The sequence below is a fragment of the Carcharhinus amblyrhynchos genome, chromosome 7 (assembly GCF_965287045.1).
Source record: "Carcharhinus amblyrhynchos chromosome 7, sCarAmb.v2.hapA, whole genome shotgun sequence".
Taxonomy (NCBI): domain Eukaryota; kingdom Metazoa; phylum Chordata; class Chondrichthyes; order Carcharhiniformes; family Carcharhinidae; genus Carcharhinus; species Carcharhinus amblyrhynchos.
The window spans coordinates 69,367,391-69,380,543 of record NC_137330.1 but is presented as its reverse complement, the minus strand read 5'-3'; the positions used below and the strand labels follow the sequence as shown (position 1 = coordinate 69,380,543).

Here is a 13,153-nt window from a genome sequence, read left to right as displayed (position 1 = left end):
CCTACCCCCCCCCACACCCACCTACCCCCCCCACACCCACCTACCCCCCCCACACCCACCTACCCCCCCCCCACACCCACCTACCCCCCCCCCACCCACCTACCCCCCCCCCCCACCCACCTACCCCCCCCCCCCACCCATCTACCCCCCCCAATCCCAGACGAGAGACAAACAAGATCCAAGCTGACAAGATAAGGCATATTGTACCCCAACTTGCGCTTAATCAGATACTTAGAACATAGAACATAGAACATTACAGCGCAGAACAGGCCCTTCGGCCCACGATGTTGCGCCGACCAGTTACAAAACAATGACCCACAAACCTAAACCAATCCCTTCTCGTCCAAAAACCTATCCACTTGATCTTAGCTAAAAGGAAATATTCACAAGATGGCAAATTATTGCATACTTAGCTATGAGGAAGGTAGTTTGGCTCATCTTAAGTCATCTGGAGCAACTTTACTACACCCCCTTTTTGATGCATCTAGTTGTTTCTTAGATGATTCCAAGTTTTTTGCCTCCATCATTCTGCTCAGTAGTTCATTCCCAGTGTTGATTCACATGAAGATGAACATCCTGATATTGGTCAAAAATTTGCCATTTACTAGATTGAACTATTGTATCTACTCTCACATTTAAAGTATTATAATAGCTATATTGTTATTCGTCCATCATCATCGATGAGGACCTCGACACCATTAGTCATTTTGAGGCTGGTTGCTGTGTGTCCGAAGATGACTGATCAGGCCAATTCGGGCACAGAATGTATAATGCCTATAAGGTCACCTCACAAATGTTTCTTTTTCAGGCTGAAAAGCAAAAGACAGTGTTTACAAATAAATGGACCCCTGACACCCAGAGCCTCATGGTTGACACTAATAATTAATGGCTTTAATATTTCCTAGTTTTTGGCTACCTCAACGAAGGAATAAACCCTCCCAATTCAGTTCCTGGAAAATTGCAGGATTACTATAATGAAAAATAAGCATTTCAGTTCCAAAGGCAAGGCTGATAGAAGCAGATGGCTCAGCAAGTAAAAATATGCCTTGAAGTGTGATACTAAGTCAGACAGACCAAAGGGCCTGGAAGGAGTATTTTAGAAATGCATTTTGGCGGGTGAGGAGGTACATTATGAAGGTGGGAAGCATGGTACCCTTCCTGACACCCCCATTGATATACATTTAAAACTTGCCTTTCAGAGCTTTGCTTTGTCCCTGCCGGGTTTTACCAAGTGGGTGATAGCACAGGATGTCTCCTCACAGGAGACCAAGTAGCTATGATTTCTATCCATTAATGAGGCTCCTACCTGAATGGGACAGATACATCAGCCAACTAAAATGAGGGCTCATTTACAGCAGAGTGGACAAAATTGAAGCAGTAATGGGGAAGCCAGTGCAACAAGCTAAAAAAGGAGAAAGTATCATGCAGTGTTCCCCTCCTGACTGCCAACCAATGAACCTGTTGAAACTATACGTGTGGGAATAGCATGGATGGTTGAGGACAGGGTCACTATGAGTGGTGATTGTCTCCATGATGAAATAGCTTGGGAGCAATCACAATCAAGTCTTATCAACAAACAATTGATGAGGTACGGGTCAGCTAATGTTATCTATAGAAACATCACGGTGAGGATGGGGCTGTAAAATGTAGTGAGCCATTTAAAAGCTGGTAGAACTGGTAAATACGAGAAGGACTGTAAAATTCAGTCCCATATCTTAATAATAGTCAGAATTAGTAGGATAGGTCTATTAAAGTTCTGAACACACGATACAGGTTTCTCAATAGTCAATGCCATTTGACTAAATGACTCAAATATTGAAATGCAACTGCAACCAATTCAACATTGCTCTGGAATTTCCTCAGAATATTTGACAGCAGTGAGGAACATTGCAGAAAAGCAATCCACCTTGAATTTATATTGGAGTCTCACTACACAGAAATACCTCCTTTCATTTGCTCCACTCCAGAGTTTCATCCACTGAAATCAAAGAATCATAAAAGCTACAGTGCTGAAGGAGGCCATTTGGCCCATCAAGTCTGCACTAACAACAATCCCACCCAGGTCCCATCCCCGTTAACAACTCATTAACAGAGCTCCATCCCCATGCAAAAGGCCAGAGAAGACTGACCTCTTGCGTTATCTCTTCTGCCCAAAGGTTCAAGGGCAGCATACTTCCAGTTAACCCAAAATGATCATAACCAAGATTTTTCAGGAATCTGAAACAGAGGCTGGAATTCTTCAGTCTCGCATACCCCACTGCATTCCCCAGCAAGAACTGAGAATTTGGCCCTCAGCCAAATCTCCGTTCATGGCAGCAGAACCGGATAATCCCAACCATGGACAAGGTCAGAGAATTCAGGCCAGAGAATGCTGGAAACACTCAGTCTGATCAAGAGCCAAGTGCACTTGAAACCTCAACTCGGATCTCGTTCCCTACAGATGTAACCAGATCTGCTGAGTTTTTCCTGCATTCTCTGTTTGTTCCAAAATATGTTGCTAGACTTTGGGTGTGATTTTCCAGTGATTTAAAAAAAATTACTGTGATCTGTACCATATTTCCCAAATCTTCCAATGTTTAATCAGATATCTGCAGCATTAAGAGAGAAAAAGGTTCCACAATAACAATTCCTTAAATATACAGCAGATTTCAATTTTTCATATCATCAATAAGGCAAAGGGAGACAAAAAGAAAGAAAGTGCCTTTAATACTTTCACTGAACTTGTTATGCTGCAATACATTGTGTTTTATGTTCCAGTGTGTACAAATGGGAAGAGCAGGAAATTTTGTCAAGATGTCAATGGCAAGATTGGTTAAACATTAGTGTAGATTTCAGTGTAATGCCAGCACAAGTCAAATCAAGGTTCTTCAGGTGCAAAAGCAGAATTAAAAATGATTCACTCGCAGGAGCTAAGTTCCACAGTCGGAATCAAATCAGATGACCTACTGCGTCTTTCTCACTGTGTCACAGTATAGAATTACAGGCGCTTGCTCTCCAGTATCCATGTACAAATTGCAAACAAAAAACGTCAGCTGTCCCTTTCCTTCAAAACAAACTATTGCTCAAAGTTTAGCATTTGCTTATGACCCTGTGTATTGTTTCTTCAGTGTAAACCGAAGCTAAGAGAACTGGCTTAGCACAGAACAGCTGCTTCCTTTAACACTGTTTAGTCCTGTGCTCTTTGCCAGGAGAGTAATCAATTATATTTGTGAAGGATAAAGTGTTACAGGCAATCCCAGAGGAAGCAGTCTCTTTCAATCTCGGATGGTCTTTGCTAAGTCAGCTGATCTCAAATAAGGGACGTCACAATGTACTTCGCATCATGAAGTAAATTCTGTCAATATAAATGTCGATTGCTGGTTTCAGATAGGACTGGGACCAGCTGTGATGATCGCTGCAGCTGAATAATCTCCAAAGCCTTGGGAAGATTCTCCACGTTAGGCAAGAGCTCTAACAGGATACAACTTCTGCCTTCCCATCCACACCTGCTACACACCCATCTGATTTTCCTGGTAAGGGTATATTGTACGTGTGCAATGGATCCCCAGTAGGATTCCTGCCATCAAGAAATGCTTTCAGGGCAATCACAGGAAATCCCAACGGTGTTGGAATTCCAGAATATCAGAAAGGAGGCCTTAAAAGAGATAATTTCACACCCACTGTGTGTGATATCCTGAGATATCGCACTGAAGATGTCAGCTAGGATCATTCTTCCATGAGTATGTGTCTGCAATCTATTGGAAGGAGAGGAGGCAATTACATGCCCTCTTCCACTATAGGGCAGCTCAGAATCATTCCTTTTGGGCTCCATCACTAGTTTACCCATTCAGGGCCCCAGGAAATGACAGTAACAGATGATAAGAGGGACAGTTTCAGTGAATCTCATCCTCCTTCCTCCTCCATTTGACAGTGGGGAAGAGCCAGGCAGCATTAGGCGTGGGAAAAATGATACCTGCTCCAGACAATAAGATAACACTAAGCATTGGCACACTAATATTCCACCATTTCCGATACACTTTCTAATAAAATCATATTCAATTATAGAGGAAAGCCCTGACAATGTGCATATTACTGAAAGGCCCTCACGTGTGCAGTGCACCCATGGAACAATGTTGCAGTGCGAGATGCTTGCAGGAGAGATGAGCAGAGAACATTTGTCTAAAAATAAAATACAGCCCATGTTGTCACTATGTTAAATTACGTAAAGTAAATAAAAGCCTCAAAGGATAACAATATTTCAAGCACTAATCATTTAGCACATAATTTGATGTACTTTATCTGGATTATAGGAAGCATTGTTATAATTTTATTCAAAGTCACTATTGTAAGATGTATTGGCATGAAGGGAAGAAGGCAACATGAGAATACAAGAAAAAGGAGCAGGAGGAGATTGTTCGCTTCCTCAAGTCGACTATACAAAGAGCATTGGTTATAAGAGCTGTTAGATATCAAAGAACATAAGAAATAGGAGCAGGAGTAGGCCATCTAGCCCTTCGAGCCTGCCCCGCCATTCAATGAGATCATGGCTGATCTGAAGTGGATCAGCTCCACTTTCCCGCTTTCTCCCCATAACCCTTAATTCCCCTGTCTATCAAAAACCTATCTACCTGTGACTTAAATATATTTAGCGAAGTAGCCTCCACCACTTCAACAGGCAGAGAATTCCAGAGATTCACCACCCTTTGAGTGAAGAAGTTCCTCCTCAACTCCGATCTAAACTGCCCCCCGCTTTATCTTGAGGCTGTGCCCTCTAGTCCTGCTGTCCTTTCTGAAAGAAGGGATGTTGCTTCCATAAATATTATTAAACATAAGAAGATATTCACTTAGCAGACAACTAGGAAAGTCCCGCAGCAAAACTTCATGGGCAGAGTGTTGCTCATGTGACAGCACCACAGTCTAATAATGTACAATTCTTATTTGCTTAATGTTTGACATTTAAGTGGAGTTTCTGCTAGGGTTCTCACAACTTCCCACTTTTCATCTTGAATATTGGCAGAATCTGGAGAGAAAATATTTAGCCATTGTGATTATATTTTATGAGATCTTTTACTGACTTGTTTCTAACTTCTGATCATAAATCCAAATCCTGACTTTGAAATGGAATGTATTGGCCTAAGAAACAAGCTTATCGAAGGCAACAGTTCATGGCATATTACAGGCAGTGGACCTTCCCTTATTTAGGCATCTTCCTTTCCCCATCCAGCAAGAACAACTCGCTGCTATAGGTCCATTTCCATAGCAACAGTAGATAAGCAAAATGATAACCTGAATGAAAAATGGATTGACATTGTTAGCTGCTGGGAAATGAATTTTTAAGGTTTTGATTTGTTCTGCTTTGCAGCTTTACATAGTTGCAGATAGAATGACTGCACCTTAGTTATTAGCAACTTCCTTTGCTCGAGGCACTTCCTGTGAGAAGAGTGTTGACTGGAACTTGCTCAGTTTTTATGGCGTCACTTCTACATTAGGCTGCTCAGACAGGATATGCACCCCATATGTGAGACAGTAAAACTATACTCTGCTTTTTTGTCCTAATAATCTTACTCTTCTGCTGATAAACTCAACTTCCATGAGGAATATAAAACTTAATATTTATTGACATTAAATATTTAATGAATTCTTCTTTGCAATTAACTTCCTAGCTTAGAAGTTGGGCCTCATTATATGTACAAAATATCAAAAATATGTCATAGCGCTGTATGGCATTTTTCCATTTGTTTTATTCACTGTTGCAACAATGAAGTGAAATAAAGACGGTTTCATAAAGATGGTGGGCTCTGATGATCTGGAATGTACAGCCTGAAGGAATGGTGGAAGCAGATTCAATAATGGCTTCTGAAATGGAATTGGATAAATACTTGAAAAGGAAAAAAAGCTGCAAGGCTCTGGAAAAAAAGGCAGGGGGTGGGACTAATTCTTTCAAAGAGTCAATGCAAGCACGCCAGATCAAATGGCCTCATTATGTACTGTATTGTCCAATAGACAGAATCCTCTGGAGGCAACAGGGATCTCAGCTGTTGGCAGAGAGCAGGCAAAATTCCCATGTGGCCTGTTTCACAGCTTGTTCCACTCAGACATTTAACTGGCCAGCATCAGATCTTTCTCCAGGATCAAGGCCTCAGGGTTGGGAGTCCCAGATCAAGAACTCAGGGTTGGGAGTCCCATGATCAAGGACCCAGGAGTGGATCAAGGACCCAGGGGGTGGAAGTCCAAGGATCAAGGACCCAGGATTGGGAGTCCCACCCACTGGAGATTGTCCGAAAGCTCTACTGAACAGCAGCATAACTAGGCAGATGCTGGCTGTTGCTGGTATGGCACCAACTTGAGGCCCAAGATCATTGCTGGATCCTAGCCCACAAGTGACTGATGGCAGTGGAAGGGGGTAGGTTTCTTTAGTGGGTTCATCACCTGCCCAATGCTGGGGTCCTCAAGCAATTACTAAGGGCCGTTGAACACGGAACCCTTCCCTCTCCTGACAGCCCACAAACATCAAGGTTTGTTTGTCACATTCTCTGCGTGGAAAGCCCCCTACCCACTGTAGGCTTTACCCAGCAGCGAAATGAGACCCTTACCTGGGCATTAATTGGTGACTTAAAGACCTCAATTAGTTATAGGATGGTAAGATCATCCAGAGGTCCCAACCCACCACCAAACCCATCATGGGGTAGACGATACTGTCTATATTTGTGTACCCATATAGAGTATTTTAAGAAAATAAAGAAAAGGAAGACATCTTTATTACAGCTGGTCACCTCTCTCAAAAGTGTCGCAATTTGCTACGATGCCATGAAATACTTTGTAACATGGTGACTATTCCAAAGACTAACGATCACTGTAAAGGCTTCCTTAACCTTTCTGAGAGATTTTTAGTTTTAATTTTTGAATTGTTAGACACTTATTGAATAAAATAGAGAAAAATATAGCTGGGATTTTTCAGCTGTTCATGCCAGTGGGATCTTCCAGCCTCGCTGATGGAGCACCCCCATTGCAGGTTTCCCAGCAGCGAGGGGTGTGTTCAATGGTAACTCCTTTGATAATGGCAGGACCAGAAAATCCTACTGCCAGCCATTGGTGGTTTGTGTGGAAAATCCCGCCCAACATGTTTATGAAATTTGTTTTGATCTTAAAGTGCCAATAAATGGAAAGATCTTCTCTAATTCATAATGAAGGAGATTTTCCACTCACCTTCATATCAGGTGGGTTCAGCAACTGGAGCAGAAATTATCACAAGGCCAAAGTCATGTTTCACAAGAACGTGAAGACATGACATAATTGTCCCCTCTCCACCTCAGTGGCAGGCCACAAGTCCCGACTTCATTGCTGAAGACTGAAAATTTACACAATTTACAAAAAACAACTTTGTAAAGACCATGAGAGAATACTTACTTTGTTATAAGCTATAAGTGCCATTCAGAAGTCAGGATGTAATTGTTGGTTTGTAGGTCACACTATGATTAAAATTAAAATTATAATGAAAGTTATCAAAGACTGTAATTACAAAGTAGAATAAAATTTATTAAATTGCTAGTATGGTTTATTGCAACTTTATGCATGTGTACATCTTTCGCTACTAAATATTATGCTAACTAATTTGGGTTAAATATTTTTATAAATTTGAATGTTATTTTAGATAGGTGGCATCTCCTGAACAAGTATAAAGAAGGCATTTACTGACTAACTCTTTGAGCTTCTTAAATGGACAGGAATTTCTCTCTCTTTCAAAAATGCTTCCTTTGTTTGAGAAGGGGGTCATCGACCTGAAATGTTTTTCCTATCTTCCACTCACTGTGATGTTGCTCCCATCATTTTCAGTTTTCATTTCAGAATTCCAGCATCTGCAATCTTTTGTGTTTTTGCTTCTTTGTTAAATCCCACCGTTTCTCTTCCAGGGATGCCTATTTTGAAAAAGTTGTCCTCTTCTGGGTTCTGACAAAGTATCCTAGATGGAAAAGATTAATCCTGAGGGTCCTCTCTCCACAGATGTTGTCCAATCAGTTTTAACTATTGTTATGACTGCTTCTTTGTGCTGTGAGTACTATTGGATACTCCCAAAAAAAATCTTAAGTATCGAATTTGTGTTAAAAACTGGAATAAATCTCATTGGCCTTTGCAGCAGGACTTTTAAAATGAATCTCCCACACTCCGTACACTGCAGAGTGCGCTTGTATGAATATCATTAAAAATCCACAGCGGGGCCTATTCCTACTGTAAAGGCCAGCTGCATAGCACTGAGCGGGCTATTGTGCATTCACCGATCTGTCAGCACCGAGATCAGTGCATACATACTGCCGGTCTCCCAATGGCTAACACTGCCTCACCCCCCGATCGCTGGCTCCCCCAAACATGTCCAGGACAGCTTCGACCCCTCCCTTTTTGACCCCCTATTGCTCCCAATGCAGCCCCGATCCTCTACCCTCCCTAGTGTTCAGTCCTGATTGCTGGCCTTCCTCCCTCTGTCACCGCGAGTGCAGAGTGGAAGCGGGACCCACCCCTCCGCCACTTCCACAGATCGCTCCTACAGGCTCTGCCTTCTGTTAAGCCCCAGTAGGGAGTGCCAAGGTGTCCCTTGAGCATACCATTTTGCCCTTGGACAGGGCCGGGGGCCAGGCTGGCAATTCCCAGGAGACGCCCCCTTACCCCTAACCTCCTGGGTGGCCTCAATGGCCCCCCCTTCACTCCAGCAGGGGAGGGCCGCAGCTCCTCGCAAGTGGGAAGTATTATAAACAGCACTGGGATGAACCACTCCTGGGTTCAGGAGGGGGAGAGAAGACTCTAGCGGGCCTGGGACTGAAGTTTCTCACATGCAAATCTTCATTTTAATAATTTATTCAGTCCTGTGCCGATTTTTGGCGTGGAGCTGATGGTGCCGGAAATTACCTAACCAGAAGCGTGTGGAGGCCATGGCGTCTAGCGGGAAACCTCTAAACGGCCTCCGCTTGAGTCTCCCAGCCCACTGCACTGCCCATGTATTTCCCAGAACATTTGAGGTTCCTGGATGTATTGCTCACATTAATTTTGTCTTTTGAGCTTAATAGTGGACAGAGATTAGTCTTTTTAAAAAATCTTCCCAACATTTATAATGCTGGCACTGGAGTGAAAAATGTCCCCTTTGATCTGACAAAGGGTCATTGATCTGAAACATTAACCCTACCTTTCTTTCCCTACATATGTATACATTAAAATGACTGTTTTCATGACAAAGTTAACGAACAGTCTTTTTCTCTGCTTTGGGCAAGATGAAGTGACGTGTTATGAGTTAAATGTGTTTCGTGTCCTGGTGCTACTAAACTCTTTTTTAGCGGCATCCCCAGAGGCAGGGTGGATGGCTTTATTGTTGGCTTTGTGAGTGAGCCATTATGAAGGTTTTAAAAAATAACTGCCGTTTGGAAATCCTGTGATAGATGTACTCTCAACAAAATAGTTACAAACAGTGCAAGTTTGAAGTATACAATGATAGTATAGTTTGCATTATTGTATTTTGGATTCGCCAACAAATGAATAAAGGATTAGAAGCATTTTCTTCCAATGTGAAACAGTGTCCCTTAAAGAAACATAAAAGGAAAGAAGATTCACTTTATGAAGCAGCTTCCACCTCCAAAGGATAGCTAAAGTATTAGCAATGAAATTCAGTCACTGTTGTGAAAACAAAAATGGCAGTCAATTTGCACATGACAGGATCCCTTTGTGGGTGGTGAGGGGGGAACATAGACTCCTTTTACAGACATCAGAGAATGAAAGAAAATACATAGCTTTAATGTTTCAGCTGAAGTTTTGTAGATCAGAAAATTACAGCTGACACCTAATTCTAGGATTCCCAGCACCATTTCCAGCAGCCCCCAATTTCTGTTGATGCAGGATAGTAAGCCCGCATTCTACACTCCAAAACCCAGCTGGTTACCTTGCAGTGGGAGGCATCTCCCAGCTCCCACAGTTTTCGTATAGTCAGGCCAGTTGCCTAAACAGGATCCTCTGCTGAGATAGTCCTTTTGACAGGTTGGGCTCTCACCAAGCATGCATAATGCAACGACTTAGTTCCACTGAAAGAGTTTTTACACCTGTCCACGAGTCATGGAGAAACTGGAGAGAACTGTTGACTTTGTTTGATTGACATCTTTATGGAGATATAAGAAGTGACTTATTCTGTGATCGCTTCTTAAATTTGTTTCAATTTTTTTCACGATTAAGAGGTGTGAAGTGTTTGAAGACTCTAATTGATATTTTAATAATATGTCTGCCTGACATTTTTATAGAGTTGAAGGAATAACTTTTTTCAAATGTGAATTTTTTCTTCTGAGCATTTCCTGACATGCTACTGTTACTGTACAGTTCATTGGTTCTTTGTCGGGTATAAGAAGTGAATGGGCATTTTGAAAGCCATGACTGAATCAGAATTGATAGAAAGGGAATGGGGGGAACATGGGTTTGTGTGTGTACTGGTCATGAGTTGGAATGAGGGGTAAAAGGGGCAATGAGAGTGAGTTTTGGGCGGGAGCAGGCACGGTGAGTAGATATCGGGGTGAGGGACCAAGAAGGGTGGGAGGGGGATGAGCACTAGTGGGCCTACAGTCTTTAACACAAGTGGAACAAAGTCCCAGAGAAGCAAAACAGGCCTTCTAACTAACCTGCCTCCCCATGCCACCTGCACATGGATTCTATGGTTGCTGGGCCCAACTCCATCCCACACCCATTCCCTCAGGAGCTAAAATTGTGACATCAAGATCCAGCGAGTCAAGAATTTTCCCATCTTGAGCTACCCACTTTAGTGGTGAAACTTCAGGACATCAAAATAGCCTGTTTGGTAATGTAACACTTAAGCATCTATAAGCTCAGGCTAAGTTATGCAGACAATAAGCAAAGATGAGCTCTCACTTTTAGTACACAATGGAAATGCAAAGCTTTGCTGTTCCCTATAAGGAAGGTGGAATTTAACATTCCTTTTTAATAAAAACAAACTGGTTGCTGTTTTCATGCTTTCTGTTGAAGTTATTATAAATTAATAAGACTATCGGTAGCAGAACCATATCAGTGTTTCCATCTTTGAGATGAAAATAATTCAAATATAATATACTGAAGTGTTATTTTATTCACATTAATATTCCTTTTCAGTTTCTACATCAATCATTGTCGAGAGGAGGGTGAACTTTGTCAGGATTCATAAAATTCTCTCAGTGTAGAAAGAGGCCATTCAGCCCATCGGGCCTGCACCAAGTCTCCGAAAGAGCACGAGGCCCATGCATCTCCCCACCATCCTAACCCCTTAACTCCTTGTGTTTACCATGACCAATCTGCCCAACATACACATCTTTGGAGCGTGGGAGGAAACCACAGCACCCAGGGAAAAACCCATGCTGACATGAGGGAAATGTACAAACTCCACATAGTCATCCAAAGCCAAAATTGAACCCAGATCATTGGCACTGAGAGGCAGCAGAGCTAACCATTGTGCCACCGTGCTGCCCTATTGTCAGGAGGAGGGTGAAGTGATCATTGTCAGGAGGGAGTGATTATTGTCAGGGTAGTGTCAGTATTGGCATTGAGAGGAGTGAGCGTGTGCGTAATAGGAACTGGCTTCCTCAGTTTCCTAAAGCTCATCAGTGTCTTATGTTCAGTCCTTCACTACATCCCATAATCAGAAGATTCATGCTATTATTTGTAAATGAGGGCTGAATGATATGTTTCCCATTGATGGGTTTGAAAGTACGGGTATCTGATAGCCAGAGTGGCCGTCACCTACCCACCTCCCCTTGGTCCCCAGCCACAATTAAATTGTAGACAAGGGAGGAGAAGCCATCAGATAGCTTGCCCAACCTTGAACCTATTCAGGATGTTTTATCCATAGCAGGAATAGGTCCACACCAGTCGGGAAGCTCAATAACTTTAGTTGTCTGGACTGGTGTTTGGCAGGCCCCTCTGTACCCATGAGAGGCTCTCCCCCAGACCATTCTCACCAACCCCTACCCACTTCTCTGGCTACTTTGAACCTCTGTCACAATCTCTTTGCCCAGACTTACCTGAGCTTCTTGATATGTTTGCCTGGTAGCACTGCATCTAATTGGCTGCCACTCTCTATATGAAAGCGCTTTCTCCTCAGACAAGGGTGAAATTTCCACCTCCACCTACTTAATGCTCCCACAGGGCAGCCTTGGGCTCATGCAGCAGGAGCGGGGAGGGGGCAGTGAAGGTGGGGGTGTGGTGAGATGTTCCTCCTTTGACTTTTTAGCCAGGGAGGTTGGGGATGAAGCACTCTGTTAAATCCAACCCCATGCTTTTGTGATCATTGTCAAACTATCAGTCTTTATATGACCACAGGTATAAAATCAAACAGGTTGTTGTAGTAGTGTAAGTAATGGTATTGGATGATCTGGAACTATGCCTATCAACATCCTAATGAGGAACGACTCTTCTTTCTCTCCCTGTATCCAAAGATATTTATTTTGCAGTGGCAAACATTTACAGGCACACTTGGAAACTAAACAATATCATGTTACTTTTAATAATAAGATGATATAACACACTTAATACCAACACATTACTTTACTCCTCTCCTTTTTCTGGCATGTTTTAAAATCTCATTTCTTAATTTATTTGGTTGAACAATAACATCTGCAAGCATCTGTATCTCCCTCAGGCTCTCCCCCAAGTAGTCACCACAAAGCATTGGGCTTTGATTGTTCTCTTTGATCTTCCATCTCCCAGAGACTTTCTTGCTACATATGGTTCAGTTTGGAAACGAAGCAGAGAATGTCAAACATTATTGCTGGTGTCTGTATGTCACTCCTCAGCATTGCTACGTCTATCCCTCAATCCAACTGCACACCTCTTCAGCACCATTGCGCTCCATCACTTTCTCTTTATTCCTTTGAGCATCCACCACACAACATGTTCAGCAGGCTTATATTTTTGAATAAAGTATTAATGAAGTTGAACTTTACACCCTAGCTATGACTGTAACACTACATTCTACACCCTCTCTCTTCCTTCTCCCCTACATACTCTATGACAGTGTGCTTTGTTTGTATAACACGCAAGAAACATTACTTTTTACAATATATCAATACATGTGGCAATAATAAATCAAATTAAAAGCATTTTGGTGTTTACTTATCACCATCATATTCATATGGTACATTTTTACTGGAAATCAAATGAGATT

At 42.4% G+C, this 13,153-nt stretch overlaps 1 protein-coding gene across 1 annotated transcript in view; it reads left to right on the top strand.

The window, feature by feature from the left end:
- LOC145345031 (G-protein coupled receptor family C group 6 member A-like) overlaps nucleotides 1–13,153 on the top strand; it is a 178,147-nt gene that overhangs the window by 11,761 nt on the left and 153,233 nt on the right. Inside the window, exon 4 of the mRNA XM_080192556.1 lies at nucleotides 7,890–8,028. The gene's annotated coding sequence lies outside the window, so the exon portion shown is untranslated. The remainder of the gene's footprint in view (nucleotides 1–7,889; nucleotides 8,029–13,153) is intronic.